Raw genomic sequence first — 17,293 nt, 5'->3', positions numbered from 1 at the left:
ACTGGCACTAATTAAAATTATAATCATTTTTTTAATTTTACATTTTTAATATATACAATATTATTAATATAAAATTTTACTATAATTTATGAAGTACATAAAGCGTAAGCATACATATCACAGTATAAATAAGAAGTTATTAAGATATTTATCATAAGTTACAATATTAGTAATCGTTGCTTAACATGCATAAAATTATATGTATGTATCACTAGAACCAGGCAACGATAATATTTTAGGGATTATTATTATACGTAATTTTATGGACACTAACTTACTATTATACATATATAATTTATTATATTTCACAAAGCTCATAAACATAAACATGCACAAGACAATATAAGTAAAAAGTTATTATAATATTTATTATGTCTTATAATACAAGTAACTGTTACTTAACACATAAGATTATACGTATGTATCATCAGACTTGGTCTTCGGTATTATTTTTCATATTTATACTAATAACATGTTCATACGAAATTGTCATCTAAGAAATTACTTCTTCAAGTTAGAAAAAAAGAATTCAACAAAGATATAGCAATGATTATTGAAAGGAAAAAATGTCAAGCAAGAGAAAAATTGAAAGGAAATAAACATGAGTTAAAGAGATGAGAGATCAAAAAAAAGAATAGAAAATAAACATGAGTGAAAATGGAGGAGGCCAATCTAAGGTGGGAAGGTATAATGATCAATCTCAACTGTCCACTAAAAAGTTATTATAAAATTATTTTTGAGAATAAAATTATTGAAATATAAATATATTATTGAAAATGTTACATTACGAGAAAAATCATCCTTTTCTTTTTCTAGGTAGAAATTGTTCAAAAATAATAATAATGTAAAATTACATTACTTGATAAAGAAAATATAAATTTATTTAATTATTCTTATATATATAACAATTTAAATTTATAATATAATTTGTATATCTAAAAAAACCATTAAGGTGCTACTATTTAAATTTAAATTTGGTTAAAAAAAACCAAAGGGTTAACATAACTTTTTGATATCTATTGATATGCAATTTGGTACCCAACTTTTTAATAATGTAATTAAGTATTTAACTTATTAATAGTATAAGTAGGTACCTAAAATTTTTAAAGGTGTAATACAGTACCCAACTTTTTTATGCAATTAGGCACCCAAATTTTAATTTTTGGTGTAATTAGGTACCTAATACTTTTTAAATCGTGTTCAAACTTAAAAATTTTAACATATATTTTTTTATTTTTAACCCATATTATCCCTTTTAATTAAATTATATTAAAATCATAAGTATGTACCAATCATATTTGAGTATGTGTAATTAAAAAATGTAGGTACCTAATTTCATAAAAAAAAACATTAAGTATCCGATTGCACCATTTAAAAAATGTTGGGTACCAAATTACATAAATTTAAGGTTAGGTACCAAATTACACATCAATGCAAAAATTAGTTACCAAAATTTATATTAACCCAAAACAAACACACACAATAAAGACTAGTCTAGTATAGTAACAGACCTACACACTTTAAACTTCAAATTTATAAAGAGCAAAAACAGGAAGAAAAAAAAAGTACAGAGAGCATCACATTTCTTCGGCAAAGGGGCTCGTAATTGTTGCAGGTTTGATTTCTTTTTCTTAGCACTCTTATATTTAATAATTTTCCCTAATTTATTCGTTCCCCCTTTTAATTTGTTTTCGAATTTTATTTAGAACGTGATTCATCACTTGGATTTGATTTCGATCGCTTCGATCTGCTATATTTTCCAGATTTTTCTTGCCATCTTCTTCTATAAATGGCAATAAATGAAGTTACTGGATTTTTTACTATTTATTTTTGTTAGTTTACATTTGAAAATAACCATTTTCGCAGCTTACTGTTAAATAATCGGAAGCAGGGAATTGACTTCAAAAATAATAACAAAATAAAATGGTACGCCGATGATATCCTTTTCTTTAATTACTTCATTTCTTATTGCATTTGTTAATATATAGTTGTTCCTTTTTTAAATGCATTTGTTAATTACTGTCTTAGTAATTTAATCTGATTGAACATAAGGAAAATGAGATATAAGTTGCAGTTGAACTGTGGAGGATTTGATAGCATATAGTTACCATAAATGATTACTAGAAGGATGGAATTGCTATTAGAAAAAGAAAATAATTTGTAGATCTAAAGTAGCTCTAGGTGTAGTATTTGATTATTGATGACTTGAAGGTTGAGTGGGAGGATATTGAAATAGGGGAAAGGTTCAAAGGGTGGGCTATTTGGTTGTGGGGATCGGGAGATGGCACAGGTGAAGTGGTGAATAATCCAGCACGAGTGTGTTCTATATTTTTTCTAAGTTTTCCTATGTATTTGAAGAATTTTTAGAAGGATATACATCCTTAACTATGTCAAACATGGGTGACAGATACAGGTATGTGTCTATGTTCAATTTTTTGAAAGTTTTTCCAGTGTATTTGGAGGTTTCTGGAGGGTCGTACCCTATATTCACTGGTGTCGGACATGGGTATTTAAAAGAAAAATAAAGAGTGGAACAACATGGTAAAAACTGTTTTTGTTACTCCTTGTTGGGACAATGACAGTTACTGGACTATGTAGAGCCCATCCCAATGTTCTGTCATTTGTTCAGGCATTCGTTTTAAAGAAAGATCTAGTTCCAAGCTGGCTGGTTATTTATGTGAAAGTTCTTTGTGTCATTAGTCTTTGATTTACTAAATTGGATTCTTAGAGGTTTATATCTCCATATCTATTGTCAAGACACGGGTATCAGATACGGGAATGTGTCTAACACCGGTATATTCAACTTTTTAAAAGTTTTTGCAATGTATTTGGTGGATTCTTGGAGGGTCATAACTCATATCCCTATATTCACAAGTGTCAAACACGAGTAATTAAAAGAACAATGAAGAGTCGGAACAACATAGTAAAAAGTAAAACTGGTTTTATTGCTCCTTGTTGGGATAAGGACCATTACTGGACAATGTAGATTCCATCCCAGTGTTCCATCACTTGTTCAGTTGTTCATTTTAAAGAAAGATCTATTTCCAAGCTGGCTGGTTTTGTTATGTGAAAGTTCTTTGTCTAATTGGAGTGTGGGATTTACTAAATTGAGCACTGCTCGGATTCATCTGGTGGTTTGTTCAAATAGCAATTCATCTGTATCTTCTTGTCAAGCAGAGAATATGTCCAAAAGCAAATTTCTTTGGTTGGTGACTACAGATAAGTTTTGTGAGTTTGATCACCTTGCAAACGTAATGATCAGATTATTAGATAATGAGTTCTATTTATGCTGTTGAAAATATAACTCTTATCTACAGTTGAGATTTGAAAAATAGCTTTGTTTAAAAACTTCCATACCTGCATTTTATATATGACAACCAATTCCATCATTTATATTAAGAATCAGGAGTGAGGATCTCTAACAGTTCTACCATGTAAGCATAGGAGCAAATGTAATACAATCAAATGAGATGTAAAACCAAAATAATCAACTATAATTTGTTTTCTCGGGCCAATGTTTTATGTAAGGAATACAGTAATATCGTCAATAGTTTTCTATTTAACTTTTTTTTTCTATTAATAAGCAACTTGAAGCATGTTTCTGGCATATTCATTTATTGCCTGTGAAATTTGGATTGATTGCCACAACTTTTATAGGCTATGTACATCCGTGTGAAGCGTAGCAAGACAACATACTTTATCCAATGTGATCCTACTGAGACTACCCTAGACATTAAGCAAAAGTTGCATACCCTCATTGATCAACCTGTTAATGATCAGCGTTTGATCCTAATGAATACTGGGGAAATATTAGAGGATTCAAAATCTTTGGCAGATCAGAAGGTATAAGTTACATCCTCTCTTTCCTCCTTACATTATGCTGGAAAATCTATCTGGAAGCTGTTTGATTGATATCTTACTCCTGACATTTTTGTATGATTATTTGAATTATTTTTGACATTTAATGTGCTCTGTGCTTTCAGGTTGAAAATGATGCTGTTGTGGCACTGACCTTGAGAAAAGGTTGTTTCTTAGTTTTCTTCTTTTTCAGCTTTCATTTCTTTTAGAAGTTTCTTATTGCACGTCATCCATGTATTAAAATTCTCATTTCTAGGCTTAAGTGATTTGCATCAAAGTAGAGGAATTTTTGCTGGTACAGGATAAGCCATAATATATACACTTTTCAATTTGAGTCTTAGATGATAGGTTAACTTGTGTTTTTATAACGAAATACTAATTCTTTATTTCATTTGGTAGGTTAAAAATGACTGTTTGCGTTAACTATGTTATAAAACAAGTGAAGATGCGTTTACTCTTAGTGTAACCTTGCATATGACAGTCCTCTTGTTGGCTATAAGACATGGAGATTTTCTGCCTTAATATGTATTTCGTGCTGAAAGTTTAAAGGTTAAGATACTAAAAAAACCCCTGAACTATTTCACTGATCTTAATAAGCCCCTCTAATATTGTACCCAAATAAACCTTTTTTCTTTTGATTTGTGCCTAAATTCCTTTATTTCAAATGAGATATTGATTTAAGAATTCATTTAGACATAAACTAAAGGTTATCGGCTTATTAAATGCATGTTGGCTTGTTTGAGTACGAAGTGAAGGTTAACTGCTTATTTGGGTGTCGTAAAAATATAGGCTCTTATCTGAATGAAGTGATAAAGTTTAGCCATTTCAGTATTACTTTCGCCGACTTTAAACTATTGCCTCTCTTGGTATGGGACAAACCTTAAGTTGTGATGCCTTTTTCTCCATTTAAATTGTCAAAATCTAAATAAAGTGGAATTTATTTTATCTAGCCGTAGGAGTTGTACAAACTTTTTAGAAACTTGGTTAAGTACCTTCTTTTACCCCTTTAGATGCATGTTTGTGCATGCATTTATAGGCATCCACATTTATGCGTGCATGGGAATACTCGGGGGCAGTATCTTGTTAAAAATGTGTCAAAACACTTTTCCCCAAGGCCCAAGTGATAGGTGATCATTCACTTTAGCAACTTTGTTATACTTAATTTTATCTTCTCTCTCTCTAACTTCTCCGTCTTAATGTGTTTTATATCTTTTAGTCCGCATCCTCTTGTCTCTGTGTGTTTGTTTTCCTGAAACTGAGAATTTAGCTTATGCATTATGATTTCAACCGCTGCTTACTCCTACATCTATATTTAAAGTGGCTAGTGCTAACTCCGGATGACCATGGCTGCAGTAGTTGAACATTTTCTTTCCTTCATCAGTCTTAACTAGTCATGTTGCAATGTATTTCAAATTATCAAGTGTCGAGATTTGGCAACTCTCACTTCAAAGATGGATTCTGTTATTGTAGTCTTGACTTGAAATGAGTGTATGACCAGCACTGGCCATTGTTTACATGTTCTTTTTCAATATCGAATATCGATTAGTCAAAAATGGATAGTAATGCCTCTCCGGCATTGTTATTATGCAAAGAGAATGAGAACGAGAAGCATCCTACACTGTATCATCCTGTCTTTACCATATGCTTTGTGTCATCCACCCCAACCCAACCAGCGTTTTGACAAGCTTTCATATTTTCTGCATGCAGATGACAACGAGTTTGAGGATGTCAACATTGTAAGCCGAACGATTTCTACCCATCTCGTGACGCAGACAACGGAAATTGGTGAAACCACGAATGAATGTGAAAAGAAGTTGAAGCTGATACACAGAAATGAGATTCAGCAATGGAGACAGTAATTTCTACCCATATCGTAAGCCTTGATGTTTTCATCGTTCCATGGAACAGGTTTAACACAGTAATTTCATGCATTGACTTTCAAAATTAACTATAAAGATGGCAAGTTTTCTGGTAAATAATGTTGTATTGCATTCTTGTTGGTGAAATCCCTGATATCTTACAACTCTCAAAATCTTTATTTTTCGAGGTATAAATTAATGGTGGTAAAAGAAAACAAAAAAAAAACTACCATAACTTGAATAAATTACAACGCCTTTAAATATTGCAGAATTTGAGAGTATGAAACAAAGATGAACCCACATGAAATATCCAATTGTCATATTCATTCATACGTGAAGTTTTCTTCATTATTTATCTCCTATAATATTAAATTCACAGTTTTTTTATTAATATGGGTTAAATACAATGTAATATATGTTTAAAGAATAAATATAACTTTTAACCTCATGACATTGAATATTCACACCCTTAACATCTATGGTGTTCGAACCCAGTCATTAAGAAATAACAACAATTATTTTATCACGAAGGCTACTTGGTTCGTGCCACATTTCAAACTTATAATGATAATCACTTCATGAGGAAAAAAGTATTACCTATTTAGAATTTTTTTTAATCAATTGAAAGATCACATATCTTATAGGTACAGCTGTTCGAACTCATGATTTTTCGAGGAAAACAATATTCTTTTTTACTGCTGAATCCATTTGGATTCTCGTATTTTTAAAATTTGTATAAATTATTCTCAAGAATTTATTATGTACACCGACTATGGTGAGTTTATTAATTGGTAAAGGAAATACCCCATCACATTTCAAGATTTATTGTTGTATTGCGACTTCAATTCATAATTAATATAAATAAAAATATAATATATTTGGAGTGTTTGAAATGATTCAGATTTGAAAAATAAAAGGTATTTTATATTGCATGGAGTGGACCACCGCAATTACAATTGTAACTAAATAAAGTATTATAGCATATGAAAAATAATAATGGAAGTAAAAGAAAACATAAAATGGGACTGAATTAACACGTGTATTTAGTTTACATGGGCCTAAAGTAAATTAAAAAGGCTAGTCTTAATGGAAATTGGAATAATAATAATAATAATAATAATAAAGCAAGGCCCAGGCTAAAGGACATTAGCTGTAAAATTAAAATAATGGGCCGAAAGCAGGGGTCACAAATTACAATGTAATTATGGTGTGATTTTAAACAAAGCCTCTAATTGAGTTTAGGGTTGCATCAATTAATGTAAAATCGAACATGTTTAAATATTTAATATTTTCATTTTAAAAATCTTATATTCGAACGGTTGTTTTTTGTTCGAATTACAATCTCGAATGATCGATTATATTTCAAACTTTAAATTTTATAACCTATATTATAGGGGTAGATTATTGATAATTGATCATCATGACTCATAGTTGGCAAGAGAGTTTTATTTAGATTTTTCTAATTTTTAATTGCACCGTATCTTGATCGTCACTAGTAGTAATACTTACCAAATCATAAATTTAATTTATTCCAAATCTAATCTACACGTATTCATATATAATAAAGTGTGAAATCACTTTTCCTTTGATTCAAAGGCAAAACAAACAATAAATGGAGGAAAAGTGAAACGGCAAATTTATGCACTTCTTTTCCCATCAATATTTTCATAAAGTCTCTCGACGAGTGACCTTCGTAATTAAAGTAATATTATTTATTTTAATATTTTAAATTTAAATAATTATATCTATAAGGTATATATTATTAATAATCAAGTAAAATTATAAACGGATACCACTCTATAATTGCACAAGACTATTTACATATTTAATGTCAACAGTTTATTTACATATTTGAACCCCCCGCCCCGCCCCCAATACAATTAGAGGTATGCTAGTTTTAAAGGTACTCAAAACTTTATGGACTACGGCAGAAAACTTCTTAAGATGAAGTGTAAATTACATCATAAGTCACTCTATTGCTAGAAAGCTTACTGTTGGTTCACTATATCTTCAAACGTTATAAATTAAATCCCTTAATTAATTGATTATGACAATCAGGTCACTCTGCTATTAAATCTCAAAATGTTGTTCGACGTATAATATTTTATTCGTAAAAATTCTCATTCTGTATATAATTTTTAAGATAAATTACATCACATGCTACTATGTTATTTATAAGTTTAAGTTAGGTCATCGTATTACAAAAAGTTATAATTTGAGTATCAATGCCATTGTTAGAGTCGTTTTGGAGACAATGAACTCTAAATTTTTCTATAAGATTCACATTGATCTCCTCATTCAATTCATTGAATTATATTTCGAGAATCTATATCAAGAGTGTTAAAAACAAGAATTAATCAAAAAAATTACTGAAATTCCATTTATTATCAGTGCTGATGTACATGACTTATATAGATTTTTTGTTGCTGAACTAAGAAGCAATCTTCTTAACAAACTTTGACAAATGAAACCGTGTAACAATATCCTAACAGCCTATGGCTCTGATTGCCTGCAACACACCATACATCATCAACAATGAGCTTAACTTCAAGCTTCTTGAATCTTCTCCATGCACACCATGCAGTATGTTACGCACATGAAACTGCAGCTCGATCATTCTTCCAACATTCCTCCTGCTTCTTCTCCTTCTACTCCCTTTTAAGACAAACGTTCACTTGCTCTCGAAACGCTGTAAAGGCTATTTTTGACAAAGGCTTTGTGAATCCGTCCGCAAGTTGATGTGCACCAGGAACATAACTAACATATAATTTGTTTCATGCAAATTTTTTCCTGACAAAATACACATCTAAATCGACATGTTTAGATTGTGCATGTTGGACAGGATTTGCACTTAGCGATATGACACTCGTGTTATCACACCAAACGATTGGCTTTTCCTGCTGTGTTACTCCAATATCATTCAACAATGCATCTATCCAAGTAACCTCTGCAACTGCATCTGCAAGACTGCGATATTCAGCTTCCATGGTGGATCTGGATACAACTTTCTGTTTCTTTGTGCTCCATTACACCAAGTTACCACCAATCAAAACACAATGACCTGACATCGACCTTCGATCATCTACACAACCTCCCCAATCAGCATCCGTGAATGCCACAATTCTTAGTGCTTCCTTTGATGGCTTGAAGAGCATACCATACTAAATTGTGTCAGCTAGGTATCTTAGAATATATTTGGCAACCTGCAGATGACTCCCACGTGGTTCATGCATAAAATGAGCAACCTGGCTCACGCTATACACTATGTCCGGTCTTGTGTGACATGCATAGAGCAATGCACCAACCATACTTCGAAACTCTCGAGCATCTTCAATCGGTTTTCCAACATCTCTTTGAAGTTTATTGGATATGACCATAGGTGTACTGGTAGGGGTTGCCCTTGTCATACATATCATCTCTAGTAAATCAGAAATAAACTTCTTTTGAGATAACATAAGACCACTAGTACTGCACTGAACTTCAATCCCCAATAAGTAATTTAACTCGCCAAGATCCTTCAACGAGAAATTAAGTTTGAGTGACTGAACCACTCGTTCAATTGTAGTAACTGACTAACTAGTGATCACAATATCATCGACATAGACAATTATATAGGTAACTTCCCCTTGAGCAAGTGAAATGAACAAATATGCATCTGCCTTTGACACTTGAAATCCAATCTGTAGCATGCTATCTTTCAGTTTGTTGTTCTAGTTCCTGGGAGCTTGACGCATCCCATACGAAGCCTTATGAAGCTTACATACAAGCTTGGTTCCATCCTCAGCCAACTGTTCAAATCCAGGCGGTTGTTCCATGAAGACTTCCTCATTCAAATCACCATGGAGAAAAGCGTTATTAACATCCACATGTCGTAGTGGCCACTTATTTGTTATAACTATAGATAGAATAACATTTAGGGTTGGAAATTTGACCACGGGACTAAAAGTTTCCTTAAAGTCATGTCCTGGTACTTGCAGAAATCCTTTTGCCACTAACCTGGCTTTGTATCGTTGAACTAAACCATCGGGATTTTTTTCAGTTTAAATAGTCATTTACAGCCAACTGTTGTTCGTCCAATTGGCAATGGAATCAATGTCCAAGTTCTATTTCGTTGTAAAGCAGCAAGTTCATCATGCACAACAGAGGTCCATTGACTCGATTTCATAGCTTGATGAATATCAATAGGTATAATAGTATCTTCCATAACAAGGAACACCTTAGGCTTGAAAATGCCATGCTTACTTCTAGAACCATAGGGTGAGTGTTAGTTAGTGGTACCTGATCAGGAACACTCGCATGCTCGACTGAATTTTAAACTTACTCATTTACTCCTTCAGCACTGACCAAAGGAGGACTACTCATGAGTGAATTTTCAGCCGAGTGATCTGAAAATTCAAGTATATTATCTAGCTCATCATCATGACCTGCTTCATTCTCAACATGGCTTGCTTGAGATGATGCACCAGAATGTTCCAAAATTGGTTCCACTGCAATAGAACATACATTATGTCTTCGAGGAATGACCTCTAACGATGCTGATCGTGGAAATGATACCACATGAGGAACATTATCCTTTTTAATAGCTGCAAATGGAAACACAAGTTCATCAAATTTAACATGTCTGCTAATAAAGATACGACCATTGGCTCCAAGACATTGAAAACCTTGATGTTGAGAGCTATAACCCAGAAATGTACACTCTTGGGATCGAGGCATCAATTTATGAGGTTGAAATTCTCGCAGATGAGGAAAACATCTACAACCAAAGACTCGCATGGTTGTGTAATCGGGTTTCTGTTTAAGTAATTTCTCAAAGGGAGAGATGTTATTCAACTCCTTAGTTGGCAGTCAATTTATCAAGTATGTTGTTGTGGTTACTGCATAGGACCAGAATTTGATTGGAAGAGACGTCTGTGTCAGCAACACAAGTGCCAACTCTATTAGGTGTCTATGCTTACGCTCAACAACTTCATTTTGCTCAGACGAGTGAGGACAAGTGACTCTATGCAAAACTCCTGCATGAGCTAACTCTTCTGTCCAGTTTCTATATTCACCACCCTAATCGATTTGTATAGCTTTGATTGACAGTGAAAATTGAGTCTCACCCATGCATTTGAACAATCTAAAGGCAACTATAGCCTGTGACTTATTCTTCAACAGATATACCACGTATGCCTAATACATGCATCTACAAAATATATGTAATACCGAAAACCAGCTGAGGGCTCAAGCGAGGGTCCCCAAAGATATGTGAAAACAAGTTGAAATGGCTCATCATACACCGTGGTTGAGTCAACAAACGGGAGCTTATGGCTTTTACCCAAACAACAAGCAACACACAACTGATTTGCTTTATTTGAAATATCAATAGCAATGGAATTACAAACCAGTTTTAAAGTTGAAAATGTTAGATGACCTAATCTCCTATGCCAAAGCTCAAACGAGTTACAACGATTATGAACGGCATAAGCTTTAGCATTATTACAAGCACTCAGCTGACTATCCAAGGTAAAATAATAAAGTCCCCCTTTTGCAATCCTCGAAGAAGTACATGGCATGTTACTTCATCTCGCACACAACAGGTATCAGCATGAAACTCGAAGAATAAGTGATTGTCCTTAGCAAGCTTTGACACAAAGAGAAGGTGTTTAGTTATTTCAGTAACATGCAACAAATCAGTAAGTAGTAATGTTTGAGAAGACGATCGTAATACATATCGACCTACTGATTGAACATTAAAAGATGAACCATTTCCAACCACGAGATTACCTGGTCCATCAAGATCAGTGAGATGGTTGATGTGAGCAGCATCTGCATGATGCGTCGCGCCTGAATCTACGATCCACTGTAGAAGGAGCTGCAGCGCCCCGTGTAGCTTCTGAACTGGTTCCTGACTTATTAGCACAATACGTACAAGCAACACTATCAAGATTAACATAGTTAGCACTGCTCGAATCCTCCTTAAATTGTGTTCGAGCATTAGTGGCAAGAACTCCAGCAAAGTCACGGTCAAACCTGTACCAGCATCGATCAACCGAATTACCAACCTTACCATATAACTGACATTGCAGCCGTGCTCGACCTCTACCACCAGCTCGATCATCACGCACTGTTAAGGACTGTTTCTTGAATTCATGAGAGGTTTCAGATCCAGTAGAGCTACCAGGAATTTGTCCATGAGCGACATTAACACTTATAGGGAAATTCTCAGGCTGCGAATCAAAGCCAGCTAATTGTGTCTCTGTATCAACCAGCATAGAGTAACTCGATCAAGGGATAGTGTGTCAGGGCTCGATGTAATGACAGCCATAAACGATATTGGTATTCTCTCAGCAAGCCTTTCAGAATACTAACCACATGCTCCACCTGCAAAACCGGGCTTCCACATGATGTAAGTGCATCACATACTTCTTTGATTCGAGTGAGATACACACACATGGAATCATTGCCATTCCTCAGTGATTGCAGCTTATAGTGCAAGTTCATCACTGTAGTTGTGGATTTGTTAGCAAAAAACTGAACAACGGTATTCCATACAGCTGCTGCAGTTTCAGCTCCAACAAACTGTGGTTGGAGGGGAGCACTAATCGTCGATAAAAGCCATGAGGCGATAGCACTATCTTGTGCCATGTAATCCTCGAACGCCTCATTAACAACCGACGTACCTTCAACACTGACAGTAAACTCAGGTGGAATAGGCATTGTGCCATTGAGGAGCCGCTCCAAACGATGGATGCGCAACGTAAGCAGGACCTGCTGCCTCCACAGCAAGTAGTTCGTCTCGTCTAGCACCACATTAACCTTTTATTGGTAAACATGCGCTCAGCATGAACTAAGAGATTAAGCAGCAACAAACATAGGAGCCCCAGGATCCTTAGCGAAAGATACCATGTTAAAAACAAGAATTAATGAAAAACAATTACTGAAATTCCATTTATTATCAGTGCTGATGTACATGACTTATATAACATTTTTTTGGTTGTTGAACTAAGAATCAATCCTCTTAACAAACTTTGACAAATGAAACTGTGTAACATATTCTAACAGCCTATGGCTCTGATTGCCTACAACACACCATACATCAACAATGAGCTTAACTTCAAGCTTCTTGAATCTTCTCCATGCACACCATGCAGTATGTTACGCACATGAAACTGCAACTCGATCATTCTTCCAACAAAGAGCAAAAAAAAAATCACTCTAAAACTTTGGAAATTCTTATACCCTGATCTATGTTGTTCATCATTAGATGACTAAGATATATTATTCATCTCATTGACAACCTCTTCACCATTTGGATTGTTTAATGGAGTCCCCGGTCTTTAAGAAACACAAATGGCTCCAACAACCATCACGTGTACCAAAAAAATAATTAAATATATATATATATATATATATATATAATGATATCTTTTTATGTTTGTTTGGGATTTAACGACATAATAATATGATTGTTGCAATTGATTGAATGAATGACAAGATAATAACTTTTTGAAATAAAATAACTCAAGGGTAAACTTGTTAATAGCAGAGTGAATTGTGATGTAATTTACCCTAAGGTAAATATATAAATTTTTTGTTAAATTTAGAAAAATATAATTTCATTTTAATTTTTTAATTTTTGATAAAAAAAAAAGAGTTGTTCGATCAATATCTTATTTCAACGAAAGTGTTTCGCTATTTCAATATGAATTTGGTTGACAATTTTGCTTCTTTTCTTTTATACATAAACTTATTTTATGTGTGTCCGTGTTTTGCTTGTTTATGACTTTCTTTTTTGCTTTTCTTGGACATGAACGTCATGCGTGGGCCAATAAAAAATGGCCACGTCACAATGTTGGGCTTGGGAGTTTTTGATTTTTACGTGTTGACTAATTTACACAGTGGTCAGTCCCTGACCATGTAATTAAGTGGGACAATAAAATAAGTTTAAGTGATTAAAATAGAAATGATTAGAAAGTTCAATGACTAAATTAAAATTTTAAAATTTTAATGATTAAAATAGGAGTGAGAAAATAATTTAATGATGAATGATATAATTTACCCTAATTATTTTCATCTTTTTTATTTTACGAATGTATTATAGTCTTTAATTTTTTTAAAAAATAATTTATATTTTTTAATAATCTAGAGTGATTATAAAAGGTTATACATTAAGAATTTTTTTTATTGACAATCCACACACTTTTATACACAATTGCTCGAATTAAGACTTTTAACAAAATTTCTTTAACAATAAGTAGTAGATGGTTCTTAAATTAAATTAGTTATATTAATTAGTAGAATTAATATGAAACTTCTTAAAAGCCTTAATTTTTGTAATTTTAATTATTCAAATAAGATTGAAGAGATAAATAAATACTATTGTATTAACCATGTGGGATAATAATATTAAAACTTTAACCAAAAGCATTTGAAAAGTTTGACTAATAATCATGTTCAACTGTATGGTTATCATTTGGTGACCTTGGAGGCTAACCAACTTTTACTGTACATCTCACCTCCATAAACTAATAATTCAAATGATTTTTTTATCAAATTCAATAGTCCAAAATATATAAACTTGTCGTATATATAAAATATATGATTTCAATTTTAAAAATAACTTTTGGATTCATTTTCGGACAACTTTCTTCTTCTTGTTTTGTCTTGTAATTTAATTTAAACTAATTAAATGACATTACACATGAGAAAAGGAAAAGATGTGTGGGATTTTAATTATAGTTTGAGTTGATTTAATTATATAATTAATATTTATAATGAATTTCTATGATTGTAAATTACACTTAATTGTTGAAAACTATAATATAAAAATAATATATAATGAGGATTGAGATCAATTTGATTTGGATATATATTTTTAATCATTATGATAATACGATTCTCATTCTTTTTTAAAAAATTGAAACCTAATACATTTTTACAAACTTACAAATATAGACCATTCAACGTTATATTTCAGTCAATTATTTTCCAACCCTACATGCAGGATCGAGATAACAGGTGGAGGCAGTCGTCTCTTGAAATTTCAGATTCTTCTATATTTTAAAACTTTATGTGTATTTTTTTATTGATATTCTGTTTTCGTCCCTCTAAGTTGTATAAGTTTACTTTTCCTAAATGTTATAAGTTTGTCTATTCTATTATAAAATCCTGAAACCCATCAAATAATTTAATGATAAAGGGAATATTATTCTCCCTGGAGATATTGCATTCAAGCAAGTACGTCTGTAAAATATATGCATTGTAAATAGGTTAGAAAATTTGAATAGATATTATCTTTTAATTATTCCATACTATTTAAAAAATCATGTGATTCGTCCTTAAAAACATGAGTTAGCCTAAGTGGTTAGATTTGAAACGAGGATGCTTAGCTGCTTATTTTTTGTTTAGTACAAGCTATAAATTAAGTAAACATTTTTGGTAGACTAGTTCAGGGTTACACATATAGGAACCTACCAAGTGTGACATGCTATACTTCATTATTATATTTATCCATGCATAATTAAATTGTAAAATAAATATTAAAGCTCGAGTTTAACCCAAGTACTTCATACCATTGTTTTTATGAGTAGGTATTCAGTAGATTTAGACTTATTTTAGCAAATTTGAAGTTGCAATCTAATATTTGAAAATTTTAAGTTGAATCTTTGAATTCATAACATGAATTATTATATTTACATAATTTTAGTTAATGTAAAATTTGAAACTCAACATATACACCCATTTATCATAAATTTAAAGTTACGTCTTAACATATTCTATATTTTTTAACTCGAAAAAATGTCGTTTATAAAAATAAAAATAAAAAGAAATTAGAAGAAAATCACTGAAGGTTATTGGCATAGGTTTACCAAAGTGGATAGGTAGATACATAATTTATTAAAATCCAAAAAGAACCTAACGAATGAGGGAGACTCACGTCCACCTCACGTAGTGTGAGACGGGCCAAAAGGACAAATTCATCGAGTTAGTCGATCATCCCTTTGATAGAAACCACACGAAATTTTCAGTCCCTTTCAACCCTGTGTCACATCCACACCAAAACCAAAATTTACGTACTAAACATCGTGGGTTAGTTGATACATTCGTTAACCACCCTCTTAAAAATAGTATATACTATCATATTTGATTTTTTTAAATTATTTAATTTATGTGATGATTACAAAAATAATATCTATTCGAAATTCTTCGAATAAATTAACAATAAACACACATTATACAGACGTTATTGTTCAAACATGAAACATCTTGAAGAGCAACATTCTTTTTAACTACATAGATCTTTAATACTTTACTGTTATAATATTCATAAAACATGATTACAAGTTATTATTGTTCAAATACTCTTAATCATTTGACAATGAATACGTATACTCCTACGTATGCGATGCTCAAACTCGAAACTTCAAGGGATTACAACAATCTCTTAATTGCTGAAGTCACTTGGTTCGTCCAATAAAAATCAGTTTAAATGTATTTAAAGCTACACTATTTATTTAATATAAAATTATTTATAAAACGGAGAAAATGTCATAAATTTAGAGAGGGGTGGAACGAAATAGGTGGGAGGAATGAATGCAATTTCAATGTTAATATGAATGCAACTTTAAGTAATGTTTTAAATTAGCAATGGTTTCAAATTTTGTTGGTAGTGACTTCGATGTATGGGTAACATGCAGACCATGGAATTTGGAAATTTACATATATGAGGAAATTGTTTACTTCTTTTAAGGTGCGACAAAATATTAGTTTTTATTAATTTAAAGTAATTTCAGTGGTTGAAATGGACATTTTCCCTTCAAAGTTGGACATAATCTACAGATGAAAATATTCTTACCAATCGGCACCTTTACGGATAAATTGTTTTTTCCTTCAAATTATAAATGGGTAAATGGCTGGTTCTATTAAATTTTAGAGTAAAATACGTAGTTAGTCATTCATATATTTATACGGTTAAAAATAAACAGAATTATTGATATGATTTTTTTTTAAAATTTTCTTTTCAATAATGATATGATATAATCTTATGGTTACACATTAGTATCACCGTTAATTTTTTAACGATAGGTGATCAAAATGTAACATTAAGAATGATTTTAGAAAAAATAGTTAATGACCAAAATGGAATCATGAGAATAGATAAGTAACTAAATACATAGTTTATCCTAAATTTTACATAGGACTCTTTCTTCTCCGTTTGACGAATTCATATTCTGAATTTTATAAGGCAGATTTTAAGCGTCGATGGCTTACTCGGTCATACATATATTTACCGGCCAGATTTTTTTTAGTAAAATTCGAAGAAACAATAAATAAAATGTTGAAAAGAAATGGGAAATTAGCAAAAGAAACCACCCACTTCTCCATCGGGAAAAAGCCCAATAAAGTAGGTGGCGGCAAAACAACTGCCTTGCTCTCCTCTCTCTTTCAACTGAAATTACAGTGTCTTCTTCCCTCAATTTTTTTTAAAAATTAATCCCTCGAATTTATTGCTATCTATTTTATGCCTTTTCTCTTTGTTAAATCTCTCTCCCTTTCTCTCTCGCTCGCAAGAAACCGACAAACTCAATAGC

At 32.0% G+C, this 17,293-nt stretch overlaps 1 long non-coding RNA gene and 1 pseudogene across 1 annotated transcript; one reads left to right on the top strand and one right to left on the bottom strand.

The window, feature by feature from the left end:
- The first annotated feature begins 1,533 nt into the window (after positions 1 to 1,533).
- On the top strand, positions 1,534 to 5,866 carry LOC120134035 (annotated as a pseudogene).
- Positions 2,991 to 10,694, bottom strand: LOC120134036. The gene is made up of 3 exons (XR_005517145.1): positions 10,683 to 10,694; positions 4,704 to 4,709; positions 2,991 to 3,102 (listed from the first exon to the last, which is right to left on the bottom strand). It is a non-coding gene; the product is annotated as an uncharacterized LOC120134036 (long non-coding RNA).
- Positions 10,695 to 17,293: the final 6,599 nt, after the last annotated feature.

This window comes from Hibiscus syriacus, unplaced genomic scaffold (genome assembly GCF_006381635.1).
Source record: "Hibiscus syriacus cultivar Baekdansim isolate YM2019G1 unplaced genomic scaffold, ASM638163v2 tig00110597_pilon, whole genome shotgun sequence".
NCBI lineage: Eukaryota > Viridiplantae > Streptophyta > Magnoliopsida > Malvales > Malvaceae > Hibiscus > Hibiscus syriacus.
The sequence above is the reverse complement of the archived record's forward strand: the minus strand, read 5'-3'. Positions and strand labels throughout refer to the sequence as shown.